The sequence below is a fragment of the Myodes glareolus genome, chromosome 14 (assembly GCF_982192425.1).
Source record: "Myodes glareolus chromosome 14, mMyoGla1.1, whole genome shotgun sequence".
NCBI classification, from domain to species: Eukaryota; Metazoa; Chordata; class Mammalia; order Rodentia; family Cricetidae; genus Myodes; species Myodes glareolus.
In genome coordinates this window covers 60,166,982-60,186,371 of record NC_142039.1, presented here as the reverse complement: position 1 = coordinate 60,186,371, position 19,390 = coordinate 60,166,982, and the positions used below count along the sequence as shown (strand labels likewise).

Here is a 19,390-nt window from a genome sequence, read left to right as displayed (position 1 = left end):
TATTTACACTCTCCATATATAGTGAGTATATACATGCATACATACATACATACATAATACACACACACACACACACACTTGTGTGTGTGTGTATATATTACCTATTGAGTCCAATTAGTGCTGCCCACGTGCATGTGGCTATGAGTCTGTGCGCTGTAGCATGGCAACCTCCCAGGTGTCCCACTTTTTATGAAAACTACAGGCTTGCCCACTTATACCCAGTGTTTCTTCCAACACTTTTCAGGATGTGTGCTTTTCTATCTAGCTCTTTAACCCGTTTTAACACGATTTGATATGAATGCCTAGCTGATTATTTTTCCCTCACTGACAGTGGGACAGAAGCTTCTTCCAATGCTGCTCCCCCCTGCCTGACCCTAGCCCAGTTCTATTTTTTAAGGCTAGAGCTTACTAAGTAAACATGCTGGCCTTGAACTCACAACCCTTCCCAGTTCTGGCGTTACAGACCTGTGCCACCATTGCCCCACCCCTGCTCTAATGCTGTTTCTAAAAGTCCCTTTTCCTTCTCTGATTGAAATAATGTCTCAGCTCCACACATGGTTTCATAAATGAGTGAACCTGCTTCTGGAGTCTTCTCTGTTTCTCCCTGGACTAATATCACACATGCTCCTGACTGAGGGTTATGGAAGCCTTCACTCGGTGCAGGAGCTGAGCCCCAGGCATTAAACTTCTTCACCAAAGCTGTCCCAGGGTTATTGCATCCTTGAACTAATGCAGATTATAATCTACCTAATGTACTAGGACGACCTAGCTTACATTTTAATAAGAAACATTTCAAACTATACACTGTACAATTAAGAGATTTAGAACTCAGGCCCACAAATCCACCAGAACTGTGTAATTCTCCATTAATTGAGGTCTTCAGGAAGGTTTTAAGTTTCACACAGAGCCATTTCTCACATCTCCAGATAAACGTATACCAAAGCACCTTCACATTTTTGGGTGGCTATTTTAATGTGTGTTTCCTAAGCTGATTTTTTTCTAAGAGTCCTTAACCAGTGAATAGAACTTTACACACGTGTGTCTTCTCAGAATGGCATTGAACCAATTCCCACGATGGCATTTCTTGACTCATCGGTTGTTTAAAGAGTTCATGTTTTCACTGTCACTGCCGGTGTCTAACAGTGGGGGATGCTCCACAACACTGGCTGCTAGAATCTTTGCAGTACCTCGAGAATTGTTTTGTGGGCTGCCGTGTGACCTGCTGGCAAGAGCCAGCATGCTCTGGGGAGCCCCTGCCTCTGCCTTCCAGTGCTGGAATTACAGACATCACCATACCTACCTGGCATTTATGTGGGTTCTGGGAATCAGATCTCTGATTCTGGCTGATAGGTGAGTACTTAACCACTGAACCATCTCCTAAGCCCTGAAGCATATTCTTTACAGAGGTCAGAGGTTTCGTTTTTGTTTTTAAGTCATGTTTGCTTATTGTGAGGCTCAGGACTTTTATGTTCTTTCTTTTTGTTAGTAGCACTCTCAAATTACTGAAAGAGATGTGTCAAATTCGTGCTCTACATCTGCCTCCTAAGTGCTGGGAGTATACAGACACACACACATATACATACATACATACATACACACACATAACACAGATATACATACATAACATACATATATACATAACACACATACATACACACATTTGCACAAAGGCATTACATATCCCCAGGTTAGCCTTGAACTCACACTGCACCTGCAAATAACCTTGAAAGACTGACCACCCTGCCTCCACCTCCTCCAAAAGCAGAAATCACAGCCGCACATTCCAGTGCAAGGCTATTATTGCTTTTAAATGATTGCCTTCATCATGGTTTAATAAGCAGGACGGCTTTCATACATTCTAAAACCAACTGTTGCTGCCTATACTACCCCTGAGTACCTGCTCTCTGCCCCGACTCACACACCATGTGCCTGCAATGGCTGGCTGTTCCTCTTCTGGATGCCCAAGACTCTTACGTCCCTGCTGGTTATCAAAGCTGAGGCTCCCTGGTCCTCTCTCTCCCATCTCACTCCTGCAGCCAAAGTCAGCTCAGTCCAGAACCTAATTCTTCACTCATTTGCAGCCCTCACACGTCTCTTTCTTGTTAGAACAAACTGTGTATGAGAAACACTTTATTCAGAATTTCTAGAAACTTCCAAAACATATTTGTCATAATTCACAGTGTTGTGCGACCCCACTGCAATCCCCTCCCACTGCACAGATGTCCTGAGGTACACGTTTGCATAGTCTTCCTCGGGCTCTAAATATCCCTTCATCCTGAGTACAAACTGTTTCTAAGGAAGGGAGTTCAGTGTGAAGCTTTCCAGGGTAACTTGGGGTCACATTCTGGCGAAAATCTAGAGAACATTTCCTTGGATGTTTCTGGAGCGGAGAAGTCACAGCTCCACACGCCGGAGAAGACTTCATGGGTGGATCCTTGCTTTCATCAGGAAAGGACAGGAAAATGGACACAAAAGTTTCTTGCCCTCTGAACACCAAAGCTGTCATCATCACGTCTTCCTACTCTGTTATGAAGAAAAAAAATTACCAGCAAGCACTGTGGTTATAGAGCCACGGCCAAGAGCAGATGCTCCTTAACCATGGGCACAACCCCAAACTAGCCTGTCCCTTCACTGCCTAGGCTGAAATCTTGGGGTTCTCGTCTGTTTCCTTGCTTTGTTTTTCTCTCAGAAAGCAAGCACACCAAAGAGGCACGTTTAAAATCTTAAATTTTTTTAATGCTGCCATTTCAGGATCTGGTCAGTTTGGAGGTCAGTAAAGAAAGTTCTAGAACAGAAGGAATGCCCACCTACCCTTCCCATGGTGCTGAGGGATTGAGTGTTGAGAGGACAAAGTTGCAGGTGACTGTTTAAGTCACTGTTAAAGGTTTGCACAAGACACTCTCCAGGGTGAACATGGCTTGTTGTCAAAATTCGTCGTTTCTCTCTTGGGGGCTGAAGAAGGGAGCTGGTGGACAGCTTTACAAAGAAAGAAAATAAATAAGCCATGATTTGGGGGAGTAGGGGAAAGGATCAGGAGAAAAAGGAAATGAGAGTAAGGTTTGCCCTTTAAGCAAAAGTCCAGTGGGAGGGGAAAGCGTGGGTGGTCCTAGGATGCTGAGCTCATCACAAACATGTGGCTAGGCTTGTGGCTGCCAGAGAATAGCTTCTTGGGGAGCTACTGCTGGTCCACTGCTGGGGTTGAGGTGGGGGGAACCCCGAGGGTTAATCCCCTGAGCTCTTGACCCTCATATCCTTAGCCTCAAGGATGAGGAAGTCCTATAAAAGGGAGGTTCCCTTTTGCCCCAAGTTTGCCGGCCACCTGAGGCTTCTCCTCTGAGATAGGAAGAACACTTAAGTCAGCCTGGCCAACAAAACTACCAGAGCAGCTTCCACAGGCCAAGGACCGCCACAAAGAACACTTTACAGCTCACACTTCTCCACGGGCACCAACACCCGGATGTCCACAGGCCATGAGAACAAGAGGCTGAAAGGGAAGCCGGGGCGTGGGCATGTAAGCCATGGTTTTTAGACAAATTTCCCCACTAGGTTTTTCCCTCAGGGCTAATTATTAGTCACCCTGTACTTTCCAACAAGAGGCTCATTTATTAACTGATTATGCCAAATAAATGAGTAGGAATAACTTTTAGTCCCAGAACTTTCTTTTTTTCTTAAGAAACGAATAACATTTCGAAACACTGTTGCCCATTGTCAGAGGAGAAAAGTAGCACTGGGATGATTCCAGGGTTTGCTATGTGGTGGTCCTCATGATCCCACCCGGCCAGTCACACACAAACCCCAGGCAGAGAAACTGGTCCCAGGCCTGACTCCAGACCTGAGGGATGGAAGGCTTGCCCCTCTCTGGCTTCTCCACCAGCTCCCATAACCCTCTAAAGATCAGGGGAAGAAACTCTTCACTGGGTGAGTGTTTTCGAATGCTAACCCTGTGCTAGGGCCCCCTGCTCACATACTCACCGGGCTTGCTTGCCCCTATTTCTAGAATTTTCTGGGCCCGAATCACAGCCCCAGCTTCCTCTTTCACTTGTCTGTCCAAATGTCACTTTCCCAGAAGTGTCTCTAAAAAAGAAAAGATTTATTTTCGTGTGTGTGTGTGTGTGTGTGTGTGTGTGTGTGTGTCGGGGGGAGGGGGATGATCTTCAGAGGTTTCAGAAGGAGGAGTCAGATTGACTCCCTGGAGCTAGAGTTTCAGGCAGTTGTGCACCCCATGGTATGGGTCCCCTGGAGGCATGAAGCACTCTTTACCACTGAGTCATCTCACCAGCCTCAGAGGCGACTTCCATAAGCGAGACATGAAGAGCAGATTTCCGCTGTCTCCCTTTGGTGCATGTGACCTCTTAGTTCTCATTGGTCACACATTAGTCTGCGTGTGTGTGTGTGTGTGTGTGTGTGTGTGTGTGTGTGTTTCAATGCCACTAGAACCCACAGCTGTGTCCTCCTCCCTTCATCCAGTCTCAGACCCTAGAATGGCACCAGGCACACAGAGGATGCTCAAACGATGGGTAGAAAGCGAGCAAAGGAGTCCTTGAGATGCTGCTGCAGCAATTGACTGTACCATGTCCATCCTTCTGTGTTCCACACTGGTAACGACACCTGAAAAGTTAGGGATCAACCGACAGAACATCAAGCTGCATTTGTGAAGGCCCTTCAAACCCAGCCCTGTGCTTGCTCACTCACTATAAGGACTCCTAGAAGGCACCAGAAAGACTGTTCTATTCTGTTCTATTTATGATTCCAGTTTCTCAGGGTAAAGGTTACAGAGCAAATAGTGCTTGCAATGAAGGTTGCATAGGGCAGAGCCCAGGGGAGGAGAGCACATGGACTCCACATGTCCTTTGTCCTTTACCTGTGGAGCCATGGGTGGCATTGCTCCTCCTAGCCATGAGGTGTGACAATATGTCTATAATACCACCAACCAAGGAAACACGCAAGCCTTGGAATTCCATATTTTGATGGGGCTGAAACCAGATCCTGTTCATATGATTGACCTTAGATTCAAGTCCTTCAAAAATGTAACTGATATTGCCACCCCACCAAAATCTTTATCCAAAACAATTTGTTACTCTGTCCAGTGGCCGCTTCCTTAGAAAGATACTTCTGCCAAGCCACAAGATTCAAGGATTCCCTAATCACCACCAGGTAGGCAAAGGCCAAGGCATATGACCAAACCCAAGGTCAGACACTGGGAGGACATTTCTAATTTCTCAGTGTCCAACAGTTGTGGGCAGAAATGTTCTCCCAGTGTCTGACCTTGGGTTTGGTTATATGACTTGCTGGTCATAGGAGAGGGCAGAAATCAATGTGTGCTGATTCTGTTTTCCCTCTCGGATTGCTGCCATGGTCATGGGAAGTCTATTCCTTGTCTATCTTACTAGTTCAGGAAGACAGTCACTCAGCCCCACTCCGTGCTCAGCCCAGTCCATACATAGCTGACCTTCAGCCATGAACTGAGTGCTTGAGTTAAATACATGCCTTCCCTGGCCCGAAGTCTTTCTGAAAAGCCATTGACTATGATACTGGGACCTGTTTCCTCTGCATATACTGGATTTTGGGGATCCAGTCTGTTTGGACACTCACCTTCCTGGACCTGGAGGGAGGGGGAGGGAACTGGAACTTCCCACAGGGCAGGAAACCCTGACTGCCCTAAGGGATGAAGAGGGAGGAGGAGAGGGAGTGGGGGGAGTGGGAGGGTGTTGGGAAGAGGGGCGGAAATGGAAACTTTTATAATTTAATAAAATTTACTAAAAAAAATAAATAAATACATGCCTTCCGTCAAGGGCTAAGATCTGTGAATGGTTGCTAAGTTGCATTACTGTAGGGATAATTAACTGGTAAAGGTAGCAACCTAACCTCTTACATAGCAGAAATCATCTTCTGTGAGTTTGTACTTCCAGTCATCCTTAAAACAGAATAGGTTGAAGAAATGAGCACAAATTGACAAGGTTGGTTGGTTGTAAGTGGGTGCTACGGTTTAGGCATGGGCTGAGTGTGGTGTGTTCCAGAATGTTCATGTATTCACAGCTTGGTCCCCAGTATGGTAATGATATAGTGGGGCCTGGGAGGAAGTGAATGACTGACTGAAGACACTTGCCCAAGGAGAAACCAATGTGCTGCGGCTGGGACCCTAAGTAATTCTCAGGAGAGTTGTAAAGAAACAGACCTAGCTCAGGGCATGCTAGCCCATGCCTCTAAACCCCAGTACTTGGGAGACTGAGGCAAGAGTTCAAGGCCAAGCCAGGCTACAGAGCGAGTTATAGGCTTTACTGGGTTCTGAGTAAGATCTTGTTTCCAAACAAACAATAAAAAAAGACAATAAAGAAGAAATTGCATGGGCCCCTGTGTCAACCTCTTTGTCTTGCTTCGTGATTTCTTGCTTTCACAAGTGCCTCTGCCAGGATGTCACCTGTCATGTGGTGACCGAGCCAGGGAAGCCCAGACTAGAGGCCAAATTGAGGGGCTTTCCCTAATCTTGGACTTTCTTGGTCTACAAAATGGTGAGTTTTAATAAACCTTTCCCCCACTTGCCGAACCTCAAATGTTTCATTACAGCAATGGAAATGCGCCTACAAGACCAAGAAGCTATGATGAGTAAATAGTGAAATTCAGCTGACAATGAATGCGGTCTTCGTAAGAGGAGAGCAATAGAGAGGGTGGGGGCTATGGGAAACCGAGAAGCCGGAGTCGCCTGGAAGGAGCCGAGCTCTACCAAGTGCAGATAATATCTTCATTAGTGTCACCTGAATTAAAATGAAGACACGATCACCCCTAGGTATGATTGAAGAGAAGGTTTTACTGTAGATGTGAGGGACAGTACAGCCAGAGACATCTCGGAGGGTCCAGATTGGAATGGGCCATGAGAGGAGAAAAGGCCGGGAGAGGGAGAGAGGAAGAGGGGATGGGCAGACCAAGGGAGTAAGCTGTGGACCAGGAGACCAAGGTCAAGCAAATCAATCAAGAGGGTGTGTAGCCAAAATGGCTGAGATATATAGGGATCCAAAGCTAGAGGAAGGGAAGCCCAGCCCTGGGCTGGAGAGGTTTAGGGTAGGGGGCAGAGTGAGTTCTGTGAGTGAGTGATGCTGAGGAGAGTTCTAGGAGTGAGGGGTACCAAGTGATGCTGAGAGAGCTGGCCAGCGTCTGCTTTGACATATTAGTAGGCACTTCAGTCAGCCATTTGTCCCAGGTTTCTTTGAAACCTACCATTTGCCAAATCTTCCAAAGGTTTGTTAGGAATAGCTAAAAATATAGCTATTTCTATGCAATATCTTAAACATGGTACTAGACAAACACCCAAACCTGTCAGCGAGCGACCTTTTCTTTCATGCCACGGTGGCTTCTGTGGGATGTGAAGAAAAGCATCCTCAGGGACTCAGGACAGCACAGGCTGACCCACGACCTCATGTGGGGCTTTGCAATGAGTTTCATTTGAAAGTGAAAATTAGACTCCGAGGAAATGGACCATAATAAATGCATGCCAAAGAGACTTCCGCAGCTCTTGGCCCATGGCCATCTCCGTCATGGCTTCATTGAGACACTTAAGGATTAGGAAATGACTCACTACCATTTTCCTTCTTTGAAATGTAGCATTCATGAGAATCGGCCACAGCACAAAGCACCTGTCGTCATCGTTTGCAGAGATAATGCTCGGTGGGATGGGGACGCTCCTGGAACGCCATCGTCTCCCAAGAACTACACAGCGGGATGGTACTTAGCTAGGGTGAGATGAGACATGCTACCCCCAGATTTCCCCCCACTAGAACAGCATCTCAGAAGCTGACCCTCTTCAGGTTTGTAGGTAACCGCGGGGTATGTGTGTACAGGTGTGTGTGTGTATGTACGTGTGTATGTGTGTATAAGGTTATAGTGTGCAGGGGTGTGTGTGTGTATGCGGGTGTATATGCCTATATGTGTGTGTATGTGAGTGTGCATATGTGTGTGGAACCCAGAGGTCTATGTCAGGTATCTTCTTTAATCACTCTCCATATTATTATTATTATTATTATCATCATCATCATCACCACCACCACCACCATCATTATCATTATTAATTATTTGAGACCAGACCCCTTATCAAATCTGAAGCTCACTGGTTCAGTCAGACTTCCTGGCTAGGGAGACATGGGAATCTTGCTGTCTCTACCTTCCCAGCACTATGTAACAGGGACATACTGCCACACCTGACTGCTTACCTGGATGCTGGGGTTTCAAACTCAGATCCTCAAGGTGGGTGTTCTACTGACTGAGGCATCTCCCCAGCCCCTAGAACCTGGTCTTTTAAACAGCAGTGTCACTAGCTTCTTATCTGCAGGTTCCTAAGAGTGTTGCACATCAACACCTTCTCTGGCTCTCCTGAGGAGGCACAGCAGAGCTGGCAGTGAGTCCAAGGACCATCTTTCAGGCGTGTGCTTTCCAGTGTCTGGTCCTAAGGTTGACGCTCCTCTCCACATGCAAGAGTCCTTATGAGGATGGGGTTTGTTCAGTGCCAGAAGTCATTTCTGCTCCTTCCTTTTCTTGCTGCACATAGCCCTGAAGATTTCATGTGTGTGATGATGCAGAGAAAAGGCAAGGAAGGCCTCCTCTGTCCTAGTATATCTGGGAACACTGGTGGCCAGGAGGGACCAGGAGCAGAGAGGGTTTGTCACTAATTCCATTAGCAGCAAGACTGCCTTGTGCACAAAAGGGCTTAAAGTTACTGAAGAGTTTCTTTTCAGGAATGTCTCTGCAGTGCTATAAACAGCACATTCTTCCAAGGCCAGAAAGAGGAGAGAAATCAGCATCTCCTGAGGCTCAGCGGACATGCGCATCACCCCATCTAATCCTTAGGATGCTTCCAGGGGGGTGTGTTACAGTGTTCACTTCCAAGTGCAAAGGCATTAATGCTCAAATGTGCCTGACCTGACAGAACACGTTAGATAAGGGTAATGAGTCTTGGTGAGTGAGTTCCCTGGTGGGACCTCACTTGATCTCTACACCAACAAGAAGATCCATGTCCCTCAACTGGTGGGAGCATAGCACGAAGGTCCTTGTGCCCACAAATCTCCAGAGAAATCAGGAATGTTAAGCACATAGCATTGTCTTTCCAATGGGAAAGATGAAAAACCTGTTCTTCCATCCAGAAAGCTGAGAACTGGAGATTGACACCCTGTTGAGCTGCATTATCTGTTGGCTCAGGCCATAACAAGCTCCTACAACCAAAATTAGAGTGGCTAGTAGCCTAAATGTTATAGCCAGAGGCTCCCCCAAGCTCCCACAACCAGGACCAGAGGTGGCTAATAGCCCAAATGACCTCAATGCCAAATGACCAAGACCAGGCCAGACCCTTAGGCCCTCAAGCTGGTACTGATAGCCTATCTCTAGAACCTGTCTTCTTGGAAGAAATGACATGCACCCTAAGTTAAGTTTCAATGTATTACACTTCTTTGTGTACCAGGGATTGTGTTATACCCGGAAACTTTTTCCAAATTATTCTGGGATTAAATACATGAGGAATAAACTGCCTAGCATTAGACTCCCTAAAGTATGATCCAGTTTGATGAAGTCAATCTGTACCAGGTTTTCATTCTTACCTCTTTATTCGATTCATTTCCCTGTATGACACTTGCAGGGACCCCCTCACTCACCTTCCTTAATTCCTCACACTATTTCTCCTGGTGTACATGTATTCACACATGTTCATGGGAGGCGTCCTCAAGGTGCATACGTGTATAGAGGACAACTTCAGGTATGTTTCTCGGGTACTGTTCACCTTTTGTTTGACACAGGATCTCTCCTTGGCTTGGGTCTCTGCTAAGTAGGCTAGACCAGACCGTCAATGAGCTTCCAGGGATCCACCTTTCTCTGCCTCTCACCTCACAGGCACTGGGATTACAAGGTCACACCACCACACCTGGTTTTGCACATAAGCTCTCAGGTTCAAACTCAGGTCATCATCTTGTGTGTAAGGCAAGTGCTTTACTGCCTGAGATGTCTCATCAGCGCCTATAAAAACTTCTGCCGGACATGCTACAGAGGCTCTTTAGGGAACACAAGTGAAAATCAACCCAAAATAAAGAAAGCCTTCAGCTTTGCCTATGACCACTCCCACAATGTGCTAAAAAAAAAAAAAAAACAACCAACCAACCAAACAAACAAACAAAAAAAACTCGTTGAGAAGATAAACCCTGTCACTAAGTTCAAGTTTGCCTTTCTGCTGACCTGAGGCTGATGTAACAGACTGTCCCTGAAGATCCAAACAGTGTAGTGCAGTCAAGTGTCTCTTCCCAAGGTGGGATTGTGTGGAACCTGAGTCTAGAAAGTTTATCTGTGGTAGCAGCCAGACATCTAGGACAAAGAGATGGTAATCTGGGAATAAAGCCAAGGTCACAGTAGAGCAAGCACTGTCACTTGGTCCAAGTCGGAATGGGTCAGCCAGGAAGAGGGTGAAAGGGGACTGGGCTGCTAATGACTGGCCTCTGAGGTTGTGCCAGTTTCTAAGACTTGGGCAGAACAGCCAGTGTATTAGACAGTTTCGCTTTACTGGAGTAAAGACCCCAAACAATCAACTTACAAAGAGAAAAGGTTCATTTGAACTCACAGTCTTAGAGGATTTAACTCCTGACTTGTTGAGTTCGATTCTTGGAGTAACACATCATCATAGGAACATATGTCAGAAAAAAAAAGCAGCGGTGTATTTCACGGACAGGAAGTAAGAGCAATGCAACAGGGTCCCATATTTTCCTTCAGTCTCCAACAAGGGCACGTACCCAATGGCCTGAAGACCTACTGCTTACTGGGTCCCATCTCTTAAAGGTTCCACCATCACCCAAGCTACAGACCAAACCTCCAACACACGGGTTGTTGAAAGACTCTGGGTACAAATTATAGCAGTCATGCTGTGGAAGAAAGCAAAGTCCTTCTCTTGGAAGAGCCCTCTAGGAAAACAGATCATGGTCCAGCCGGACTAGACTGGCCTAGCAGAGTCAGAGCCCTACCCACTGGCATTCTCTGGGTCTGCGCTGTGGCCAGACTCACCTCCTGAGACCCTTGAGGTGGTTAAGAGGTCTTATGTGTCACAGAGCACCCTCAGCCTCAGTGACCTATAATTTCTTAGCTAACTTTGGTGTGGGTTTAAAACACGTGCTCTCTGTGACATGCTCCTTCCCATTTGGGGCCTCATGTTATCAAGCAATCCCCCAGCTGCTGCATGTGTTTGAATGGAGACAAACTACATGGCCAGTGTTTTGCACCTGAGGGCCAACCCAGATGGTAGTGAGTATGCATGGATGTGTACACTGCGGTGAGTGCGTCTGTATCTGTGTGTTGCTAGGAGACCTGGGCGTCTCTTGTGGATAAGGATTCAGAGCTGGTGAGCTCCAAGCATCGTCTTTCTTTCGTCATCAGAGGATGAATGCGTCCTGTCTCACTGTTTGTCCATCTTGGAAGCCAGTCCTACAAGTGAAAGATGGTAGGATTCTGCTCCTCCTCCACAGGATAGTCTCTTGGGACATCATTTGGAACCCAGGAGGGCTTTCCTGTTCCCCACTCGCATGGGTCAGAATAAGGACGGTTTATAGATCTTAAAAGGATGGATGTTACCTTCTCAATGATGGTGCTGCTGAGACTAGCTAGCTTACCTGACCAAAGACTACAATCTTTAATTAATTACTAAAGTACTTTTTGAGACAGGGTCTTACCACGTGGCTCAGGCTACCTTTGACGCCACCATCCTCCTGCCATACCTTTATACTTTTGGAGCTATAGACACGCATCACCGTGCCTAGTCACAATCTCCATTTCTTAACAAGGACTTTATGCTCCATGAAGGATACCTGTCACTGCACACTGGGCCCAATCATAAATCCATTCATCATTCCCAGGATGCTTCATTTCTTTGAGAACTGTCTTGTTTTCCCTTGGGGTGAGTTTTATCCTTTCCTGCTATAGTGCCCCTAGTGAGGTTGGACTCAACTCAGAACCAAACCCCCATTGGAATCACTGCCCAATTCATTTGGTGTCAGAGAGGCTTCAGCCTTTCATGGAACAGTCTACGCAGTGGACGGGACCACATGGAGTAGACCCCATGATCCACAGAATCTGAAGCATATAGCAGAGACTGCCCCCCCCAATTGCTGTAACCCACCAAGGAACTTGAAAAGTGGCCTTATGACCTTCTTTGTCTGTTACTGCAACAAGGCTCATGAAACTGCTACCACCTTAGAACACAGAAGTTGGGGTAAATGGAATTCGTGTTTCCATTCGGAAACATTCGGCTCTTGAATAAACTCCTTTTTCCTTCGAGGCGTGAACTCTGCTTTCAGTTGACAGAAGTTACTCAGACAGGAGCAAGACCCAAGGAGTCTCAGACAAGAGCATCATCCTGACTCCCATATGGTGCCATGAACGATGACAGCATTCCCGGGACTCAGACATGTGACACCTGGGGAAGGCTTCCAAGAGTCAGGGTCTTCCAATTGGAGCAGACCATTGGGTTGGACCCAGAACTCGACTGTTCTAACTGACTGCCCCACGACTTTGTTAAACAGGCTAGAGAGTATTCACTGTTGGAATGGTACACAGAGAGATCCAGACTCCGGACAATTTCGAAATAAAATGGGAGAACATCTGGCTGCCTCCCGTGATACCTCTGCCTGCTTTGTCCAGGTGTAGTCGGCTAATATGCCCAGCAGCACAGCTGGAACCTGGCCATGGGTCCCAGTGGCCAATGGCATCTCACATATACAATGTCCTAGTTGTGCGTTCTTGTGTCTTCCAAAGCAGGCAGCTTGGGAACAATTAGCTGAGATGCCCTGCCATACCTGTCCCTACTACTGGTATTGTCAGGGTCAAAGCAAGGTAGGCTCGGCCACCTCTCCTCAATACACCAATTATAGAGATAGAATAGTAAAAAAGCAGAGACAGGGGATTTATTCACTGTGGCCACAGTGGGACAAGGAACTAGAGAGTTGGTTGGTTTTAACTTATTTACTCTGGGGCAGTGGGTGAACTCTCACTACATAGCTCTGGCTGGTCTGGAACTCACTATGTAGACCAGGCTGTCTTTGAACTCACAGAGATCTGCCTGGTCCCAATTGATTCCCAAGTGTTAGCACTAAATGTGTGCACCAGCATGCCCACCTTGGGATGACTTTTCTCACGCCAAGGTGGTTGAGACCCACCCTTCCCATGCTGGCTTCAGCCTCACTCAGGACAGATGGCCCTCTGGAGCCTATGGGTCTGTAGACACATCTGTAAGAGAAATCCTACATGAACACATGGATTAGAAAGAGGAAATGCACGCCAGGACCGGAAAAGCGTTCCACCAATGGAGGGTAGCCCTCTCCGGAAGCATAAAGCCTGTGAGCTGCAGGAGCTAAAGGAAGGTTGCTAGAACAAGGGGTAGAAAGAGACAATGGCAGAAACAAAAATCCCACCCGCTGAGCATTGTGGGAGAACTGCTGACCCTGGTGGCTTCAGTCCAAGTTCAGGGTCGACTGAGCTTCCTGGTGCTGTGCAGACTGGCTATTTTGGGACAGGAAAAGAAGCAGATCTTTACAACAGCTGGTGACGTCCTGGTGAATTTCCATGTAGAACCCACAAGAGGCCAGGTTTTGTCTTAAAATACTATGGGGAAGTTCCCTTGAACAGAGGAAATACAAGTTCTCAGTAAGTCTAGCAAAAAAAAAAGGCTATCAAGCATAAGCAAATCACACACACATGCACACACGTAGGCGCACAGGCACACAGACACACCTGGGTCATTCAGTGTTACTCATTACACAGCCCGCCCTGCACCAATCCCTTGTTTCCAAACTCAGCCAATGCACAGGTCGTATAAAGCACAGCACCTCTGCACCATAACTTACAGACATCCGCCTTACGTTCACGGTTTGTCCGTGATTGGGAAGTCATTGGCATGCCTGAGTTGATGTGGACAGTGGATATGCCCCAAGAACATAGATTGACTTCAGACGTATTCATTATTCGTTTATTGAGGATAGACAGCTTACAACCCATTATGCTGAATACCACGGGATCCAAGCAATGACTAACACTTCCTTCTCCCTGGAGCAAGCATCTGGCCAGATGAGGCTGGGGTAGTCCTGTGGTGGGGCCTGGGAAGTGGTGGCGGAGGTAGGAATACCTGTCCACCTTGAGCAGGGAGGTAGACCTCCCACCATGAAACGTTTTTGTAAGGATTTTGTAAGCAGACTTCCTTGGCTGGGAGCATCCAAGAAATTTTCGCCTTTTAAATCAGGTACCACTCTGTTTCTGGCAGCACTGTCTGAGGCTAGCAGTGTCTATAGAATATGAAATTGAATTCTGAAAAGCAAATTAAAAAAAAACCAGAACTGAGGATATAACCTAGTCAGTACAGTGCTTATTGTGTAAGTGTAAGGGACTGAATTTGGTCCCCAGAGCCCATATTTTAAGACAAAACATATGAAAAGGCTAGTGGGCTATACCTGTTACTCCAGAAAGCCCAGGCCCCAGTGAGAGACGCTGTCTCAAAACACACGGTGAATGACTGCTAGGAAGATGACACCATGGTTGAGCGTGGTCTCCACATATCTGTGTACTATGCACACGGACCTGCACACATGTACACCCACACACAACACGCATACACAAGTAAATATACTAGAGCTTTTATGATGTGTGGGGCGTTTATTTCCTTCAAGCTACCACTCATTAAATGATGCCTGCTGGGTATTGTGGTTGTTATGGTTTGGTAGATGGGTAGTTTTTTTGTTGTTTTGTTTTGTTCTTTTTGAGTTGTTATTTTATTATTACAAAACAGAACATAGAACAGAAAAAAATAAATTTGAAGAAGAATGCCATTTACTTTGGCCAAATAGTCAATTCTACTGAGTGTTAGTGGGATGAAAATACGATCTGATGCTTGTGGTTACATTCAGTTCTGTTCATTCATTCATTCATTCATTCATTCATTCTTTGTGTCTTCCACATCATGCCTCTCAATCCCAACCATCTCCCTCCCCATCCCAAAGTAAAACAAAATAAAATTTAAGAGGAAGGGAGGGGGAAGAAGGAGAAAATCTCATCATGGAAGCTGCAGTGTGACATGGTGAGTCACACAGTAAACCCCTTTATCCATACATTTTGTTTTGTTTTGGTTTTGCTTTGTTTTATTTTATTTTGTTTTGAGACAGGGTTTCTCTGTAGTTTTGGAGCCTGTCCTGGAACTAGCTCTTGTAGACCAGGCTGGCCTCAAACTCACAGAGATCTGCCTGCATCTGCCTCCCGAGTGCTGGAATTAAAGGCATGTGCCACCACCACCCGGCTATCCATATTTTTACATGCAGGCATTTATTGCAAAGAACAATTGGTCTGATTGGAGGCCCCTGTTCTCTGTTACACCATCAATACTGGACTCTCAATGGAACTCTTCCTGGACATCCCATTGCTACCCTGTGTCTTAGAGATCCTGTAACCCTGGATTCACAGAACCAACATCCCCACATATACTCCCCTCCCCCACCCTGTGCTCCAGCAGATCAGCAGATCACATAGGGTGGATGTTGGGGTGAGCCAACACATAACCCTGCTTCTGGGACTGGGTCATTGCAGGGTTGGTCAGCCCACCAGCTCTCCACTGTCTTTGCCACCAGTTGGTGGGCTCTCTAGCATTGCCCTGGATTGTTCACCCCTGCAGCAGTGAGCAAGGGGTGGGGCCAGTTCTTGGGCTTTCGCATGCTCAGGATTGTTTCTCTCACACCTACATCTTCAGGGCCAGCTCTACTGTATTGCCCAGGTGAGGTGCAGGACCTGCTCTCCCGACTGCCACAGCTAATGAAGGGCAGTGCCAGTTCGCCCACCTGCCTCAGACATTGATGGGGGGAGGGGCATCTCTCCCCAGCCCAAGGCATCACAAGACAGCTCTTCCATACTCACATCAGGGCTGGCTCACCCATACCTGTACTAACAGGATCGGCTCTACTGTACGGCCCGGGTGAGGTCCAGGGCGTGCTCTCCCAAGTGTTGTAGCTGGTGGGGCACAGGGCCAGCTCTCCCACCTGCCCCTGGTGTTGATGGGGGGCAATGATCTCTCTCCCTCCTATGCCCTACAAGACAGGTGAGTAGTGGGGGCAGCTTTCCTATGCTCACAGCCTCAGCAGTGGCAGTGGGTAGTTTTTTGAGACAAAGGCTATGTAGCCAAGGTTACTTCTAACACATGATTTTCCTGCCTCAGCCTTCCAAGTGCTAGGATTACAGACTTGAGCTACCCTACCTGACTTATGTGGATTTTTTTTTCTTTTACTCAGGCTATTTGTACAGTAAATTATCCTGGTATCCTTCTCACTGTATGTGGAAAATGCTGGGTTTAGGTGATGCATGACTCCGACACAGGTAACTTCTGAAGGTGCTGTGATCTGTTTGGTCTTGTTTGTTTATTTTGGAGTCAGGGTTCCACAACGTATGAAGTGCTGGCTGTCCTAGAGCTCACTGTGTAGAAAAGGCTAGCCTCAAATACCTGGAGCTCTGCCTACTACTGTGTTATGATTAAGGGCCTGTACCACCAGACATGAGGTATCTGGTGTTTCCTGACATACACTCTGCAGCCCAGGCATGCCGCCAGGTATTGCGGACCAGGCTTCCATGGCTGGTCTTAGTGACGACAAACCCAGCTCAGGCTGAGTTCCAGCCTCCCTTCAGTCATTAGTCACCTGCCAGAGCGACCAAAAGAACTTTCCGAGGCTGTCATGGATCGTCGCATGCAGCACTGTGATGTTTAGCCACTGAGGAGGTTTTGGGGAAGGAAGTAGCCCTGACATCATAGAAACATAGAAGTGAGAAAGACATAGACTTGGGGTGTTCCTCTTGACCAGGCACCTCAGAGGGTTTGGAGCCTGCTCTGTCCTTCCTGGTCTCACTCACTGCCGATCCAGAGACGGATGCACCCACCTACCACTTACCTAGTTGTTGGCCAAGGCTCTGTCTTCCAAATAAAGCTTTTTTTTTCCAATGTATGATCTCATCGGTCTAGCAGCATTGCCTTCAGACAGGCCAGCTAGCGCTAGTCCTCTCAGACTTTCTAACTCTTGGAGAACATCACATGACTTAATCATTTAGCTTCAGCCCAACAACAAAAATGCCCAGTTAGCCACATCTGCATTCTCCCACCTTGGTTCACATATTAGAAGTGTTTCTAATACATACTGCTTGCATCATCATTAACATAATTATTATGATATGTGGGTCTCAATAGCCTCCATTGGTCTGCAATTCACTACAGAGATGAATATAACCTTAACCCTCCTCTCTTCCCCAATGCTAGGGTTGCAGGTGTGTATTGCCACATCTGGCTTATTTGACACTGAGGGGCAAGCTCAATGCTTCGTGCATGCTAGGCAAGGGCTCTATCAACTAAACTACATCCACAGTCCCTCCCCACTACCCTCAATACCAATCACATAACTTTGGTCACCTGCATTATTTCATACTCTCTATTCCCTCTTTGCTTCAAAATAACCCATCCACGGCTCTCATCATGGGACTTTGCAATAGCTCTCAACGAGTCCATGTTTTCCTTCATCCCAATGATGTTTGGCTTGCCCAGAGAACTCACTCTGAAAGACAGATGTAAAAGTAATATAACCGAAGTTTTAAATGCGCTTCCATGGTGAGACTTAACCGCCTGTGCTTCTGCCATCACCGCAAGTAGATGTGCCCCTGGTGGTGCTAATTCCTGGAGGAAATCTATGAAGCAAGCCCAAAGTAGACTTGGAGCTGGGAGCCATGCCCAGAGGAGCTGAGCCAAGAGCAGCTGAATCCCAGCCAATCCTCAGATATATGAATAAGAAAAGTAAATGTTTGTGATGTGAGCCACTGGGATTGAAGAGGTCTATGTTATACAACATTATTGGAGTAATAGATGACTGGTAAAATTGCCAAAATACAGCCCGATCCAGGCAGTAGTCTTAAGGTCCTCACATGAAAACTTCCTCCCTTTGTCTCTCAGAACAAGGACCATAGAGTTCAGAATGAGCAAGAATTCAAATACTGTTTCACTCTCTTTATCAAAATGCAACTTCCAACCCTTAGGTGGATACAGTGCCACTGCATTCCACACAAGCACAGTCTCACAGTAGGCAAGAGGCAGTTGGGGGGAGTGTTTGTCTAATATCCACTAGAAAGGCAAATTTCAGGAGCTGGAGAGATGGCTCCGAGGGTAAAGCGTTTGCCTTATAAACCCGATGGCCTGGGAATGGGTCCCCAGGAGCCAAATAAAACCTAAACGCATCTGCCATCCCAGTATCTTGCTGCAGGGAGATAGGAAGAGGCAGGAGAAACCACAGGAGTCTGTGAGACGGTGAGCATCCCCATCCGAGCTCGTCCTCACCCCACCACATGTAGGCAATGACATGTTCATGACATGTGCGGCCTGCACTCCCGCACACATACCAAAGGCAAATTTTACTGATTTTTACCCATCATGTAATACTGGCTATATTTAATTTTATAACTCTGTCTGTTTTATTAAGATAATGTTGAATTATCAATTCCCTTAGTAAACATAAAAAAATTCTTTTTCTATACTAACTCTAACAATACAATAGGTAAGTGGTAGACAGTGCATTATTGGAAAAGTCTGCGAGAAAATGCCTCATGTCCACAAATGTTCACTCCCAATTTGATAGTTTTGCACCCTTTCCTTTTTATTAATAAAACACACTGTCGTGTCTGACTGCCAATCATCTTCGATTTTCCTAGGCTCTAGTTACACCTGAAGGAAATTCTTCAGAATCGCATTTCTTTTTCCTCCCAGTCTAGTTTCGAACGGAGCACAGTTCCTCTTTTTATTTTTGTAAGCTTAAAAGTTGTTTTATATTAAAGGACTCAATGAACTATGTTTTTTTTTCCCCCAGACACACTTACTTTTCATATACGGGAACTTTCCAGGTGGCTGGTCAAATCACTGCATCCACCAACCTAGAGTTTAAAAAGAAAAAGAACATTAGAACAAGCCAGGCTTGCCTCTGTTTACAGACAAAACACCGAACCACCCACTTAATTTTTTGACTGGCTGGAATCTCCACACCGGAAAGCATCTATTATCCAACAAGGCACAAACCCGTTCACTCCAAGAACTGCAGGGACAGCACAGAAGCTGGTTTCTGTGCATTCGTTTTGGTTTTGTTTCTCAAGACAAGATCTTTCTATGCAGGCTAGAGAGATGTATCCGTGGTTAAGAGCACTTACTGCTCTTGCAGAGGTTAGTGTTCTAACACCTACATGGGGTCTTTCACAGTGGCCTGTGACTCCAGCTCCAGTCTATCTGCTGCCCCCTCTGGCCTCCACAGGCACTTCCATCCATGTTCACATACCCATACACTGATACACATGCATATGCATGGTTAAGACCCATACGAGTAAATCA

At 46.5% G+C, this 19,390-nt stretch overlaps 1 long non-coding RNA gene across 1 annotated transcript; it reads right to left on the bottom strand.

Annotated features, from left to right (window-relative positions):
* Positions 1-2,161: 2,161 nt before the first annotated feature.
* Positions 2,162-18,947, bottom strand: LOC125397912 (uncharacterized). Its single transcript, XR_007231222.3, has 3 exons — positions 18,889-18,947; positions 3,973-4,074; positions 2,162-2,523 (listed from the first exon to the last, which is right to left on the bottom strand). It is a non-coding gene; the product is annotated as an uncharacterized LOC125397912 (long non-coding RNA).
* Positions 18,948-19,390: the final 443 nt, after the last annotated feature.